Below are 17,558 nucleotides of genomic sequence, written 5' to 3' on the forward strand. Positions count from 1 at the left end.
GTTTCTTGTCTGTTTGTATTTTATTGGTAAACTGACATTATGTGTGAACAGTGAAATCATTTAGAGAGAAAGATCTGAGACCTGATGGAGGTCTGAGACCTGATGGAGGTCTGAGTCCTGATGGAGGTCTGAGTCCTGATGGAGGTCTGAGACCTGATGAAGGTCTGAGTCCTGATGGAGGTCTGAGACCTGATGGAGGTCTGAGTCCTGATGTAGGTCTGGGTCCTGATGGAGGTCTGAGTCCTGATGGAGGTCTGAGACCTGATGAAGGTCTGAGTCCTGATGGAGGTCTGGGTCCTGATGGAGGTCTGAGACCTGATGTAGGTCTGAGTCCTGATGGAGGTCTGAGTCCTGATGGAGGTCTGAGACCTGATGAAGATCTGAGTCCTGATGGAGGTCTGAGACCTGATGGAGGTCTGAGACCTGATGGAGGTCTGGGTCCTGGTTTAAGGTCCTGGTTTAAAGCTGCTGGTCCCTAAAACCTCCCTGATGTTCGCTCGTCTTCCTTTAGCCGCAGGAAGAGCCAGAAACAGAGAGCTGTGATTGGCCGAGGTGCTGGTCTGGGGGGCGGAGTCTGGAGTCCAACTGGACACGGAGCTCCCTGCAGAGAAACAGGATCAATCAACATGATCAGATCTGAAACCTCGTCTTCTCTCTACTCACCATAAAGTAGTATTGCTTTAAATACTTTAATCAAATGCACAAACTACTGTTAGTATACCTGAAATAACACTAACTAACTAACTAACTAACCCCAACACTAACTAACTCTAACTCCCAGACTTCTGGAGGGGTCATGGGAGTTTGCTCATCCAGTCTACATGTGTTTTGTGGACTTGGAGAAGGCTTAGGACCGTGTCCCTCGGGGAGTCTTGTGGGGGGTACTGAGGGAATATGGGGTACCGGGCTCGTTGCTACGAGCTATCCGGTCCCTATATAACCAAAGTGAGAGCTGTGTCCGCATACTCGGCACAACGTCAAACACGTTCCCAGTGGGTGTTGGCCTCCGCCAGGGTTGCCCCTTGTCTCAGATTCTGTTTGTGGTTTTCATGGATCTCAAGGTGCAGCCGGGGGAGGAAGGGATCCGGTTTGGTGACCTTAGAATAACATCTCTGCTTTTTGCAGATAATGTGGTTCTTTTGGCTTCATCAAGCCGGGACCTCCAGCACTCACTGGGGCGGTTTGCAGCCGAGTGCGAAGCGGTTGGGATGAGAGTCAACACCTCCAAGTCTGAGGCCATGGTTCTCTGCCGGAAAACGGTGGACTGCCCCCTCTGGGTGGAGACAGGTACTGCCCCCTCTGGGTGGAGAGAGGTACTGCCCCCTCTGGGTGGAGAGAGGTACTGCCTCCTCTGGGTGGAGACAGGTACTGCCCCCTCTGGGTGGAGAGAGGTACTGCCCCCTCTGGGTGGAGAGAGTTACTGCCCCCTCTGGGCGGAGAGAGGTACTGCCCCCTCTGGGTGGAGACAGGTACTGCCCCCTCTGGGTGGAGAGAGGTACTGCCCCCTCTGGGTGGAGAGAGGTACTGCCTCCTCTGGGTGGAGACAGGTACTGCCCCCTCTGGGTGGAGAGAGTTACTGCCCCCTCTGGGCGGAGAGAGGTACTGCCCCCTCTGGGTGGAGACAGGTACTGCCCCCTCTGGGTGGAGAGAGGTACTGCCCCCTCTGGGTGGAGAGAGGTACTGCCCCCTCTGGGTGGAGAGAGGTACTGCCTCCTCTGGGTGGAGACAGGTACTGCCCCCTCTGGGTGGAGAGAGGTACTGCCCCCTCTGGGTGGAGAGAGTTACTGCCCCCTCTGGGCGGAGAGAGGTACTGCCCCCTCTGGGTGGAGACAGGTACTGCCCCCTCTGGGTGGAGACAGGTACTGCCTCAAGAGAAGGAGCTCCAGTATCTGGGGGTCTTGTTCAGCAGTGAGGGTAGAACGGAGCGTGAGATGGAGGCGGTTTGGTGCAGCGTCAGCAGTGATGTGGGCGTTGTACCGGACCTTCGTGGTGAAGAAGGAGCTGAGCCTGAAGGCAAAGCTCTGGATTTACCGCTCCATCTACGTTCCAACCCTCACCTATGGTCATGAGCTTTGGGTAGCGACCAAAGAACGAGATCTCGGATACAAGCGGCTGAAATGAGCTTCCTCCGTAGGGTGGCTGGGCTCAGCCTTAGAGATAGGGGGAGGAGCTCAGACATCCGGAGGGAGCTCGGAGTAGAGCCGCTGCTCCTTCTCCTCTAAAGGAGTCAGCTGAGGAGGTTTGGGCATCTGGTAAGGATCCTCCCGGGCGCCTCCCGTTAGAGGAGTTCCAGGTCCAACTGGTAGGAGGCCCCGGGGAAGACCCAGAACACGGTGGAGGGATTATATCTTTCTCCTGGTCTGGGAACGCCTCGGGGTCCAGGAGGAGCTGGACGTGGCTGGGAGAGGGACGTCTGGAACGCCCTGCTTAGCCTGCTGCCCCCGCGACCCGGCCCCGGATAAGCGGACGAGAATGGATGGATGGCTAGATGGACAAACTAAATATCCCTAACACTAACTAACTAACTAACTAACTTACCCTAATACTAAGTAACCCTAACAATAACTAACCCTAACTAACTAACTACCCCCAACACTAACACTAACAGAAGGGTTAGGGGTAGTAACGCTTCTGTTTAGTTTGTTTTTACTAAAAAGTTTCAGACGTGCAAATTATTTTTGTGCACAAATCTTTTTAACATGCACAGAATATTTCTACATAAATACTTTTAGTTTGCACTAAAATCTGATCTACAGATGCAGGAAGTGAAATGACTTGACCAGCTTGTGTTGCATTTATATGATGTTGTTGTTGTTGTTGTTGTTGTTTTGTTTGTGGGACTCTTAAAGCTGCAGGACTCTGGTTCCCACCTGGCTGTCTGTGTTGTGGTTCTGGTCCGGTCCGTCTCCAGTACCTCCAGGGAGGACGCTGCTGGTTCCTCCTCAGCCTCGCTGCTCTGCTCTCCTCCTCACAGAGAGAGGAGGAGGAGGAGGAGGAGGAGGAGGGGGGCACCTCGGGGTCACTCCTCCTCACATCTCTGAGGTCCAGCTGTTGATCCTCCTCCACCCCGTTGGATCCATCCATCCCTCTGGAGCTGGATGGAAACAGACACTGAAGGTTTGAGGAAGAGGAGCAGCAGGAGGAAGAGGAGCAGCAGCAGGAAGAGGAGCAGCAGCAGGAAGAGGAGCAGCAGCAGGAAGAGGAGCAGCAGCGGGACGAGGAGCAGCAGGAGGAGCAGAGCAGCCGAGGAGGACCGGAGGAGCTGCCAGCACACGGCCAGCTGCAGCAGCGACCCGGAGTCTGGAGGCGGAGCTCCCGGAGGCGGAGCTCCCGGAGGCGGAGCTCCCGGAGCAGTCTGTGGTGGTGAGGGGCTGGGAGCGGTAGAACCAGACTGAGGGGAACCAGAGACACAAAGCTGTTCCACATCAGCACCTGAACGCTCCAAACACCTTCAGCTGCAACCAGAGACGGTTAATGTGACGGTAAGTCAGGGGAGAAATATCAAACTAACAAAAAATACAGATAAATAAACTGATTTAAACTATAAAGTATCATAACAATTAGAATCTAGTTTAGTTTCCACTGTAAAAAATGTCTGTAGGTTTTAGGGTGAAAAACTGCTAAACCACGACAGTAAAAGACGTAAAATGATAAATGAGTTAATTCAGTTTCAGTAAAAATGAAACACTGTAAATGTTTATATCAGACAAAACTGTGTTTTATTTACAGTTTTATTTTTTTTTAAAATACATTATTGACTCATTGTTAAATGTACTAAACCATATCTCTAACAGAAATATACTGTTTCAGCTTTTATCGACACATTAAAGCAGTAGAATCAGTTTTAACCCGGTACCTCCCGGTGCGTCTGTGGGCGCGGCGCCCATCAGCCTCCCCGGCCCGTACCGCCTCCGCTCCGGTTCCCATGGCGACAGCACCGCATCACCGGGGGCCAGGCGGCGAGGTCTCGCTCTGCTGGCGTTCAACATGTCGAGGGAACAAACGAGCTGCTGCTGAGACGAGACGGACCCAGAACCAGAACCAGAACCAGAACCTCCTGGAGGGTCCAAGACCACCAGCCAGACTCCTCCACAGCCCGGGTCATATTTATTCATCTGGGTCACAAACACACACAGATTATTATTATTGTTGTTATTATTGTTGTTATTATTACTATTATTAATACTATTTTAAGACACTTTGTCTGTTTACAGCTCTGGATTTATCCTAAATTCACCAAAACTCAGCATTAATAAAGCCTCATTCACATGTTTAATATAAAAAATATTGTTTTAATGTCAAATGAATAAAAGCTCATTAAATAATATCTTTTAACTTTTTAACACCTTTCCAAATAATGTTAAAACAAATCATTGTGGAATCACTGAACAAATACTGAATATAATGTTATAATAACATAAATGTAGCATTACTGACAATACGTACATTAATAATCAGTTCAATGTCTTTTTAACAGTAAAATAACTATTAATTAACTATCAATTTACCATTTACTAAAGATATAAAGTATGAAAATCAGCCCTTAATTAAGCTGTAAAGGTATTTACTGAGTTTATTTCCAGTTAAAGGTTTAAACTGATCATGTTCCTGTAGAAGTATCTGTAATACTGCAGTATTTAACCTGTACTTGCTGTACGAGCGTCCCCAGGTAGTAGAAACCGTCCTCCTCCCTCCTCGCCAACACTCGGCATCCTGGGAAAAACTCTGGAGCGCCCAGCAGGCCGCCATTACCCACACTGCACCTGGGCCTCCACGCCACACACACACACACACACACACACACGTATATATATATAGATAGATAGATAGATAGATAGATAGATAATATAAATTTCGACTTTCGTCAGACATTTTTACGTGTTTTATAAATGTTTATATCCCCCATGGTCCTCAGGGGTCTAAAGGACCCCATGACACCAGGCTGGTTTTAGGACATGTAGAAAAAAACTTTTTTTTTCACATTTTAAGGCAACTCAAGATCAACACATTTATATCACTGATATCATATCATCATTTTTTCCTTATTATTGGTCAATTTTAGTCAAATATACAAAATTATAATTTTTTTCCAATAGTTATAGTGAAATAATAGTTTCTTGATGGAATGAACAGAGTAGATTATGTCAACTTTCAGTGAAATTTATGTTTTGAAAACATTGTTTATTTTTAGATGACAGCAAAAATAAAACAATAATCTCACCTGTGGTCCTCAGGGGTCAGACAGGACCTCATGACATCACACTGGTTTAAGGACAGGTAGGAACAGGGTCAGCCTGTAACCATGGAGACCACACACACACACACACACACACACGCACACACACACTTCATCAGGTAAACCTTTACTGTGAACCAGAAATAAACATTTAACAATAACATAAAAACCACTCAGCCAAAACAAAAGTCAACACTTTATATCAATAATAATATTTAATTGGACGCCTTCAGCTGGAGAGCAGGAAACATTTCCTGTGGCATCGGTTCAATAAGCTCAGGTATATATATATATATATATATATATATACACATATATATATATGTATATATATATACACATATATATATATATATATATATACACATATATATATGTATATATATATACACATATATATATATATATATATATATATATATATATATATAGTCCTCCTCCAGTCTGAGCTTCTTGGGTTTTCCTTGAGATAAACAGACTCATCTGATCTGCCAGAGCAAATAAAACACGACTCTCCAGGTTTCCAGCCTGTTTTCTGGCTCTTATTTAAAGATTGTTGTTGTTGTTGTTGTTGTTGTTGTCTTGTGAGCTCCACGGATAAAGATCTGGATTTGACCTTCAGCTTTATATTTCAGATTCACTAACTTCTTTTAAATCACTTCTTGAAACACACTTTAATAGACTTGCTTTCATGTAAAGTTTCTATTTCTTTAATCAGTTTTTATTTTATTTTATTATGTTCTTCTGCTGCTTTCACATATTTTTTTTGTGCTTTTACCATTTAATTCTTTTTTTTTTTGCAACTTTCTTTGACCTCGGTATCTGAGATTGTCTCGTAATTGATCCTGACTTTCATCGTTTTATGTAAGAATTGTTTTCTTACGCCTTATTACCTGTAAGCTGTTTTATGAATAAAGTTATTATTATAATCTTTCTGAGAGCAACAACAGGCTAAAAAAGAGAAAACATATCGTCTTCAGGATTTAATATTTTTATTTCTACTATTCTTCTGGCTGTATTTGTCTCCAAACCTTCTGCAGGACTCCGTTCAGACCGACTGGCATCAGGTAGCAGCTGTTCATATACAGTCTCTGGTGGCAGCGCCCCCCGGTGGCCTGGACCAGAGCCTGCAGCTGGTCTGGGGCACAAAATCACACACAAAGACACAAAAAGACATAAAATGACCAAAAAAGACCCAAAATGACCCAAATTGTTCCTCTAAACACACCAGAGCCAAATCAAACAGAGTCCCACTAGAATAAAACCAGAGTTGATGACAGGATCACACACAATCACAAGATATCACATTTATGTTGGTTTTTCTTTGTTTCTTTTTGGTTCTAAATGTTGATCCAGTAAGTCAGAATAAAAAATCTATTATTATTATCAGGTCATATAGGTGAAAAATATACCAACATGGTATTTAAACATGTTTTAAGTGATGAATACAGGCAGGATGGAAGGAGTCAGACTCAGAGAGTTAAAGAAGTTCAAAGTTTTCTCCTCAGTGAAGAAGTTTTCTTTAGAAGTTTTCCTTCAGGTCGGAGTTCAGGACTTTAACTTGTAGGAGTAATATTAGTACTTTTACTTCATAAAGTAATCTGATTACTTCCTTGGTTAATAATAATAATAATCAGATAAAGTGAGTTTGTTACCTGTGTTTGTGCCTCTACAGCCTCACTGTTGATGTTGGTTTCCATGGAGACGGTCAGTGTGTTGACCTGCCAATCAGCTGGCTGCTAGCGTTTCCATGGCGACGTCAGCTGTTCAGCAGGTTTCACGTCTTATTAATATATTATCAATGTTACATTTTAATATCAATCTCCCCAGTTGATTCCTGACATTAAGAGTTTTTCTATGTTTCAATATACGAGAAAAAGGTTCCTCTCATTAAATATGTGTGTGTGTATATATAAATAAATATATATGTATACATATTTCTATAATGCATTCAAAACATATTTATAATGTATTCTAATCTGATTATTTCACTGTATAATGCCTTAAAGCTATAATCATAACACATTTTATAATGCCTCATATGGAAGAGAAGGGTTAATTTTATTGCTGTAGCACATTTAAAACAACCATAACTGACCAAAGTGCTAAACAGGACTGAAACAACAAATAAACAATATGAAATAAATAAACAGGGTGGAGTATCTTCAGATATAGTCAGATTATTATTATTATTATTATAGTCAGAAATAGTTCAGATAATAATAAATATATTCTATAATACATTAGTATCACGTTATATCGCCTTGTTTTGTTCTGTGGCTCTAAACTTTATAATTAAGATGTAAAGCTTTTGAAGTGAATTCAATGAGAGCTTTTATTTTGACGGTAACTTCCTGTCCTGCTTCAACCTGAAACAGTGACCTCGTGACGTCGTTGTAAAAATAAAAGCCAACATTTTATTATTATAATATGATTAATGTTAATATCACGTTTCACAAAGAACACAAAGAAACTCAAACTGTTTGTTTAAACATTTTATTCCAACAGACCTTCCAACAGACAAAAACATGAAAATATGTAAAATTGGACTTAAAAATACAAACAGAAATGTTTTTATTTTTCCTTTACATTCCTTTACATTCATTTACATTCGGTTTCCCCTGCTGTCTGTTAGGGTATATATATACATATATATATATATATATATATATGTAGCGTAATAAAGAGTCATTAAGTGTGTTGCCCCTAGCAACACTTCTAGACCCCAGATTTAAATCACTCGGGTGATTGAGGCCATCAGTAGACAGCCGGGACGTCTTCACAGCAGCTGTCTGCAGCCACTTCAGGCATGTTACTCTGCATTATTTGTTTGTTGTTGTTTGGAAATCATGTACTAAAATGCCAATTTGTTGTTTTTTAGATAACCTTTGGCAACATCTGGACATTGAAGTGGTCAGACAGAGTAAAAGTGCCACAGCTGATGCATCCAGGAGGAGCAGATACCTGGTGGAGGGTAATATTACCAGGATCCAATCAGATACTGGGACAATCAAAAGACCCATTACCAGGATCCAATCAGATACTGGGACAATCAAAACAACCATTACCAGGATCCAATCAGACACTGGGACAATCAAAACAACCATTACCAGGATCCAATCAGATACTGGGACAATCAAAACAACCATTACCAGGATCCAATCAGATACTGGGACAATCAAAACAACCATTACCAGGATCCAATCAGACACTGGGACAATCAAAACAACCATCATCTGAGCCGTGTGAGCGGTTGTTTTCAACGGCTGGAGAAATTGTGTCCAAAAAGCGCAACAGGCTGAATATCAAAATGTTGGAAAAACGAATTGTTTTGAATAAAAATTTGTTTAAAAAAATCCCAGTCCACAAGCATCCTCATTCACAACACGCTCACGTTATGATACATGTTCACATTATTTATTGACTGTATCTTAAAATATCAAAGATATTTTAAATTTAAATGAATATATGAAATAATACAATATCAAATATAATTACTTAAATTATATTATTGTATATACGAGGTCATCAAATCAGTGTCAGTTGAGGCTGTCAACTAGGTTGGCTGTAGGGATGTTTAAGGTCCAGCAGGTGTCAGTCTTCACTCAGTGACACAGTATCAATACAGTATCAATCCAGTATCAATCCAGTATCAATACAGTATCAATACAGTACCAATACAGTATCAATACAGTATCAGCACAGTATCAATACAGTACCAATACAGTATCAATACAGTATCAGCACAGTATCAATACAGTATCAATACAGTATCAGCACAGTATCAATACAGTATCAATACAGTATCAGCACAGTATCAATACAGTATCAATACAGTATCGATACAGTATCAATACAGTATCAATACAGTATCGACTTTATTATATTTATATATATATATATAATGTCTCTGCTGTGTTTTATATATTTATATATATTTATTATATTTATATATGTATATATAATTGCCTCCATGTCCCGGTGTCCTCTCTGCTGTGTTTTATATATTTATATATATTTATTATATTTATATATGTATATACAATGTCTCTGCTGTGTTTTATATATTTATATATATTTATTATATTTATATATGTATATATAATGTCATGGTGCCTCCATGTCCCGGTGTCCTCTCTGCTGTATTTTATATATTTATATATATTTATTATATTTATATATGTATATATAATGTCTTGTTAACTCCATGTCCCGGTGTCCTCTCTGCTGTGTTTTATATATTTATATATATTCATTATATTTATATATGTATATATAATGTCTCTGCTCTGTTTTTTATATTTATATATATTTATTATATTTATATATGTATATATAATTGCCTCCATGTCCCGGTGTCCTCTCTGCTGTGTTTTATATATTTATATATATTTATTATATTTATATATGTATATATAATTGCCTCCATGTCCCGGTGTCCTCTCTGCTGTGTTTTATATATTTATATATATATATTTATTATATTTATATATGTATATATAATTGCCTCCATGTCCCGGTGTCCTCTCTGCTGTGTTTTATATATTTATATATATTTATTATAGTTATATATGTATATATAATTGCCTCCATGTCCCGGTGTCCTCTCTGCTGTGTTTTATATATATTTATTATATTTATTTATGTATATATAATTGCCTCCATGTCCCGGTGTCCTCTCTGCTGTGTTTTATATATTTATATATATTTATTATATTTATATATGTATATATAATTGCCTCCATGTCCCAGTGTCCTCTCTGCTGTGTTTTATATATTTATATATATTTATTATATTTATATATGTATATATAATTGCCTCCATGTCCCGGTGTCCTCTCTGCTGTGTTTTATATATATTTATTATATTTATTTATGTATATATAATTGCCTCCATGTCCCGGTGTCCTCTCTGCTGTGTTTTATATATTTATATATATTTATTATATTTATATATGTATATATAATTGCCTCCATGTCCCAGTGTCCTCTCTGCTGTGTTTTATATATTTATATATATTTATTATATTTATATATGTATATATAATTGCCTCCATGTCCCGGTGTCCTCTCTGCTGTGTTTTATATATTTATATATATTTATTATATTTATATATGTATATATAATTGCCTCCATGTCCCGGTGTCCTCTCTGCTGTGTTTTATATATTTATATATATTTATTATATTTATATATGCATATATAATTGCCTCCATGTCCCGGTGTCCTCTCTGCTGTGTTTTATATATTTATATATATTTATTATATTTATATATGTATATACAATGTCTCTGCTGTGTTTTATATATTTATATATATTTATTATATTTATATATGTATATATAATGTCTTGGTGCCTCCATGTCCCGGTGTCCTCTCTGCTGTATTTTATATATTTATATATATTTATTATATTTATATATGTATATATAATGTCTTGTTAACTCCATGTCCCGGTGTCCTCTCTGCTGTGTTTTATATATTTATATATATTCATTATATTTATATATGTATATATAATGTCTCTGCTGTGTTTTATATATTTATATATATTTATTATATTTATATATGTATATATAATTGCCTCCATGTCCCGGTGTCCTCTCTGCTGTTTTATATATTTATATATATTTATTATATTTATATATGTATATATAATTGCCTCCATGCCCCGGTGTCCTCTCTGCTGTGTTTTATATATTTATATATATTTATTATATTTATATATGTATATATAATTGCCTCCATGTCCCGGTGTCCTCTCTGCTGTGTTTTATATATTTATATATATTTATTATATGTATATATAATTGCCTCCATGTCCCGGTGTCCTCTCCGCTGTGTTTTATATATTTATATATATTTATTATATGTATATATAATGTCTTGTTGACTCCATGTCCCGGTGTCCTCTCTGCTGTGTTTTATGTATTTATATATATTTATTATATGTATATATAATGTCTTGTTAACTCCATGTCCCGGTGTCCTCTCTGCTGTGTTTTATATATTTATATATATTTATTATGTTTATATATGTATATATAATTGCCTCCATGTCCCGGTGTCCTCTCTGCTGTGTTTTATATATTTATATATATTTATTATATGTATATATAATTGCCTCCATGTCCCGGTGTCCTCTCTGCTGTGTTTTATATATTTATATATATTTATTATATGTATATATAATGTCTTGTTAACTCCCTGTCCCGGTGTCCTCTCCGCTGTGTTTTATATATTTATATATATTTATTATATGTATATATAATGTCTTGTTAACTCCATGTCCCGGTGTCCTCTCTGCTGTGTTTTATGTATTTATATATATTTATATATATTTATTATATGTATATATAATGTCTTGTTAACTCCATGTCCCGGTGTCCTCTCCGCTGTGTTTTATATATTTATATATATTTATTATATTTATTATATGTATATATAATGTCTTGTTAACTCCATGTCCCGGTGTCCTCTCCGCTGTGTTTTATATATTTATATATATTTATTATATGTATATATAATGTCTTGTTAACTCCATGTCCCGGTGTCCTCTCTGCTGTGTTTTATGTATTTATATATATTTATTATATGTATATATAATGTCTTGTTAACTCCATGTCCCGGTGTCCTCTCCGCTGTGTTTTATATATTTATATATATTTATTATATGTATATATAATGTCTTGTTAACTCCATGTCCCGGTGTCCTCTCTGCTGTGTTTTATATATTTATATATATTTATTATATGTATATATAATGTCTTGTTAACTCCATGTCCCGGTGTCCTCTCTGCTGTGTTTTATATATTTATATATATTTATTATATGTATATATGTATATATATTAACTCCATGTCCCGGTGTCCTCTCTGCTGTGTTTTATATATTTATATATATTTATTATATTTATATATGTATATATATTAACTCCATGTCCCGGTGTCCTCTCTGCTGTGTTTTATATATTTATTTGTATTTATTATATTTATATATGTATATATATTAACTCCATGTCCCGGTGTCCTCTCTGCTGTGTTTTATATATTTATATGTATTTATTATATTTATATATGTATATATATTAACTCCATGTCCCGGTGTCCTCTCTGCTGTGTTTTATATATTTATTATATTTATATATGTATATATATTAACTCCATGTCCCGGTGTCCTCTCTGCTGTGTTTTATATATTTATATATATTTATTATATCTATATATGTATATATATTAACTCCATGTCCCGGTGTCCTCTCTGCTGTGTTTTATATATTTATATATATTTATTATATTTATATATGTATATATATTAACTCCATGTCCCGGTGTCCTCTCTGCTGTGTTTTATATATTTATATATGTATATATGTATATATATTAACTCCATGTCCCGGTGTCCTCTCTGCTGTGTTTTATATATATTTATTATATGTATATATGTATATATAATGTCTCTGCTGTGTTTTATATATATTTATTATATGTATATATGTATATATATTAACTCCATGTCCCGGTGTCCTCTCTGCTGTGTTTTATATATTTATATATATTTATTATATGTATATATGTATATATATTAACTCCATGTCCCGGTGTCCTCTCTGCTGTGTTTTATATATTTATATATATTGATTATATTTATATATGTATATATATTAACTCCATGTCCCGGTGTACTCTCTGCTGTGTTTTATATATTTATATATATTTATTATATGTATATATGTATATATATTAACTCCATGTCCCGGTGTCCTCTCTGCTGTGTTTTATATATTTATTATATGTATATATGTATATATATTAACTCCATGTCCCGGTGTCCTCTCTGCTGTGTTTTATATATTTATATATATTTATTATATTTATATATGTATATATATTAACTCCATGTCCCGGTGTCCTCTCTGCTGTGTTTTATATATTTATTTGTATTTATTATATTTATATATGTATATATATTAACTCCATGTCCCGGTGTCCTCTCTGCTGTGTTTTATATATTTATATATATTTATTATATGTATATATGTATATATATTAACTCCATGTCCCGGTGTCCTCTCTGCTGTGTTTTATATATTTATATATATTTATTATATGTATATATATTAACTCCATGTCCCGGTGTCCTCTCTGCTGTGTTTTATATATTTATATATATTTATATATATTTATTATATGTATATATGTATATATATTAACTCCATGTCCCGGTGTCCTCTCTGCTGTGTTTTATATATTTATAGATATTTATATATATTTATTATATGTATATATGTATATATATTAACTCCATGTCCCGGTGTCCTCTCTGCTGTGTTTTATATATTTATATATATGGATATATGTATATATATTAACTCCATGTCCCGGTGTCCTCTCTGCTGTGTTTTATATATTTATATACATTTAAATATATTTATTATATGTATATATGTATATATATTAACTCCATGTCCCGGTGTCCTCTCTGCTGTGTTTTATATATTTATATATATTTATTATATGTATATATGTATATATATTAACTCCATGTCCCGGTGTCCTCTCTGCTGTGTTTTATATATTTATATATATTTATATATATTTATTATATGTATATATGTATATATATTAACTCCATGTCCCGGTGTCCTCTCTGCTGTGTTTTATATATTTATATATATTTATTATATTTATATATGTATATATAATGTCTCTGCTGTGTTTTATATATTTATATATATTTATTATATTTATATATGTATATATATTAACTCCATGTCCCAGTGTCCTCTCTGCTGTGTTTTATATATTTATATATATTCATTATATTTACATATGTATATATAATGTCTCTGCTCTGTTTTTTATATTTATATATATTTATTATATTTATATATGTATATATAATTGCCTCCATGTCCCGGTGTCCTCTCTGCTGTGTTTTATATATATTTATTATATTTATTTATGTATATATAATTGCCTCCATGTCCCGGTGTCCTCTCTGCTGTGTTTTATATATTTATATATATTTATAATATTTATATATGTATATATAATTGCCTCCATGTCCCAGTGTCCTCTCTGCTGTGTTTTATATATTTATATATATTTATTATATTTATATATGTATATATAATTGCCTCCATGTCCCGGTGTCCTCTCTGCTGTGTTTTATATATTTATATATATTTATTATATTTATATATGTATATATAATTGCCTCCATGTCCCGGTGTCCTCTCTGCTGTGTTTTATATATTTATATATATTTATTATATTTATATATGCATATATAATTGCCTCCATGTCCCGGTGTCCTCTCTGCTGTGTTTTATATATTTATATATATTTATTATATTTATATATGTATATACAATGTCTCTGCTGTGTTTTATATATTTATATATATTTATTATATTTATATATGTATATATAATGTCTTGGTGCCTCCATGTCCCGGTGTCCTCTCTGCTGTATTTTATATATTTATATATATTTATTATATTTATATATGTATATATAATGTCTTGTTAACTCCATGTCCCGGTGTCCTCTCTGCTGTGTTTTATATATTTATATATATTCATTATATTTATATATGTATATATAATGTCTCTGCTGTGTTTTATATATTTATATATATTTATTATATTTATATATGTATATATAATTGCCTCCATGTCCCGGTGTCCTCTCTGCTGTTTTATATATTTATATATATTTATTATATTTATATATGTATATATAATTGCCTCCATGCCCCGGTGTCCTCTCTGCTGTGTTTTATATATTTATATATATTTATTATATTTATATATGTATATATAATTGCCTCCATGTCCCGGTGTCCTCTCTGCTGTGTTTTATATATTTATATATATTTATTATATGTATATATAATTGCCTCCATGTCCCGGTGTCCTCTCCGCTGTGTTTTATATATTTATATATATTTATTATATGTATATATAATGTCTTGTTGACTCCATGTCCCGGTGTCCTCTCTGCTGTGTTTTATGTATTTATATATATTTATTATATGTATATATAATGTCTTGTTAACTCCATGTCCCGGTGTCCTCTCTGCTGTGTTTTATATATTTATATATATTTATTATATTTATATATGTATATATAATTGCCTCCATGTCCCGGTGTCCTCTCTGCTGTGTTTTATATATTTATATATGTATATATGTATATATATTAACTCCATGTCCCGGTGTCCTCTCTGCTGTGTTTTATATATATTTATTATATGTATATATGTATATATAATGTCTCTGCTGTGTTTTATATATATTTATTATATGTATATATGTATATATATTAACTCCATGTCCCGGTGTCCTCTCTGCTGTGTTTTATATATTTATATATATTTATTATATGTATATATGTATATATATTAACTCCATGTCCCGGTGTCCTCTCTGCTGTGTTTTATATATTTATATATATTGATTATATTTATATATGTATATATATTAACTCCATGTCCCGGTGTCCTCTCTGCTGTGTTTTATATATTTATATATATTTATTATATGTATATATGTATATATATTAACTCCATGTCCCGGTGTCCTCTCTGCTGTGTTTTATATATTTATTATATGTATATATGTATATATATTAACTCCATGTCCCGGTGTCCTCTCTGCTGTGTTTTATATATTTATATATATTTATTATATTTATATATGTATATATATTAACTCCATGTCCCGGTGTCCTCTCTGCTGTGTTTTATATATTTATTTGTATTTATTATATTTATATATGTATATATATTAACTCCATGTCCCGGTGTCCTCTCTGCTGTGTTTTATATATTTATATATATTTATTATATGTATATATGTATATATATTAACTCCATGTCCCGGTGTCCTCTCTGCTGTGTTTTATATATTTATATATATTTATTATATGTATATATATTAACTCCATGTCCCGGTGTCCTCTCTGCTGTGTTTTATATAATTTATATATATTTATATATATTTATTATATGTATATATGTATATATATTAACTCCATGTCCCGGTGTCCTCTCTGCTGTGTTTTATATATTTATAGATATTTATATATATTTATTATATGTATATATGTATATATATTAACTCCATGTCCCGGTGTCCTCTCTGCTGTGTTTTATATATTTATATATATGGATATATGTATATATATTAACTCCATGTCCCGGTGTCCTCTCTGCTGTGTTTTATATATTTATATACATTTAAATATATTTATTATATGTATATATGTATATATATTAACTCCATGTCCCGGTGTCCTCTCTGCTGTGTTTTATATATTTATATATATTTATTATATGTATATATGTATATATATTAACTCCATGTCCCGGTGTCCTCTCTGCTGTGTTTTATATATTTATATATATTTATATATATTTATTATATGTATATATATTAACTCCATGTCCCGGTGTCCTCTCTGCTGTGTTTTATATATTTATATATATTTATTATATTTATATATGTATATATAATGTCTCTGCTGTGTTTTATATATTTATATATATTTATTATATTTATATATGTATATATATTAACTCCATGTCCCAGTGTCCTCTCTGCTGTGTTTTATATATTTATATATATTTATTATATTTATATATGTATATATATTAACTCCATGTCCCGGTGTCCTCTCTGCTGTGTTTTATATATTTATATATATTTATATATATTTATTATATGTATATATGTATATATATTAACTCCATGTCCCGGTGTCCTCTCTGCTGTGTTTTATATATTTATATATATTTATTATATTTATATATGTATATATAATGTCTCTGCTGTGTTTTATATATTTATATATATTTATTATATGTATATATATTAACTCCATGTCCCGGTGTCCTCTCTGCTGTGTTTTATATATTTATATATATTTATATATTTTTATTATATTTATATATGTATATATATTAACTCCATGTCCCGGTGTCCTCTCTGCTGTGTTTTATATATTTATATATGTATATATAATGTCTCTGCTGTGTTTTATATATTTATATATATTTATTATATGTATATATGTATATATATTAACTCCATGTCCCGGTGTCCTCTCTGCTGAGTTTTATATATTTATATATATTTATATATGTATATATATTAACTCCATGTCCCGGTGTCCTCTCTGCTGTGTTTTATATATTTATATATATTTATTATATTTATATATGTATATATATTAACTCCATGTCCCGGTGTCCTCTCTGCTGTGTTTTATATATTTATATATATTTATATATGTATATATATTAACTCCATGTCCC

At 34.1% G+C, this 17,558-nt stretch overlaps 1 long non-coding RNA gene across 1 annotated transcript; it reads right to left on the reverse strand.

The window, feature by feature from the left end:
* Positions 1-4,681: 4,681 nt before the first annotated feature.
* LOC131972836 (uncharacterized) lies at positions 4,682-6,918 on the reverse strand. Its single transcript, XR_009394528.1, has 4 exons — positions 6,892-6,918; positions 6,268-6,374; positions 5,222-5,294; positions 4,682-4,769 (listed from the first exon to the last, which is right to left on the reverse strand). It is a non-coding gene; the product is annotated as an uncharacterized LOC131972836 (long non-coding RNA).
* Positions 6,919-17,558: the final 10,640 nt, after the last annotated feature.

Source organism: Centropristis striata, chromosome 6, assembly GCF_030273125.1.
Source record: "Centropristis striata isolate RG_2023a ecotype Rhode Island chromosome 6, C.striata_1.0, whole genome shotgun sequence".
Classification (NCBI taxonomy): domain Eukaryota; kingdom Metazoa; phylum Chordata; class Actinopteri; order Perciformes; family Serranidae; genus Centropristis; species Centropristis striata.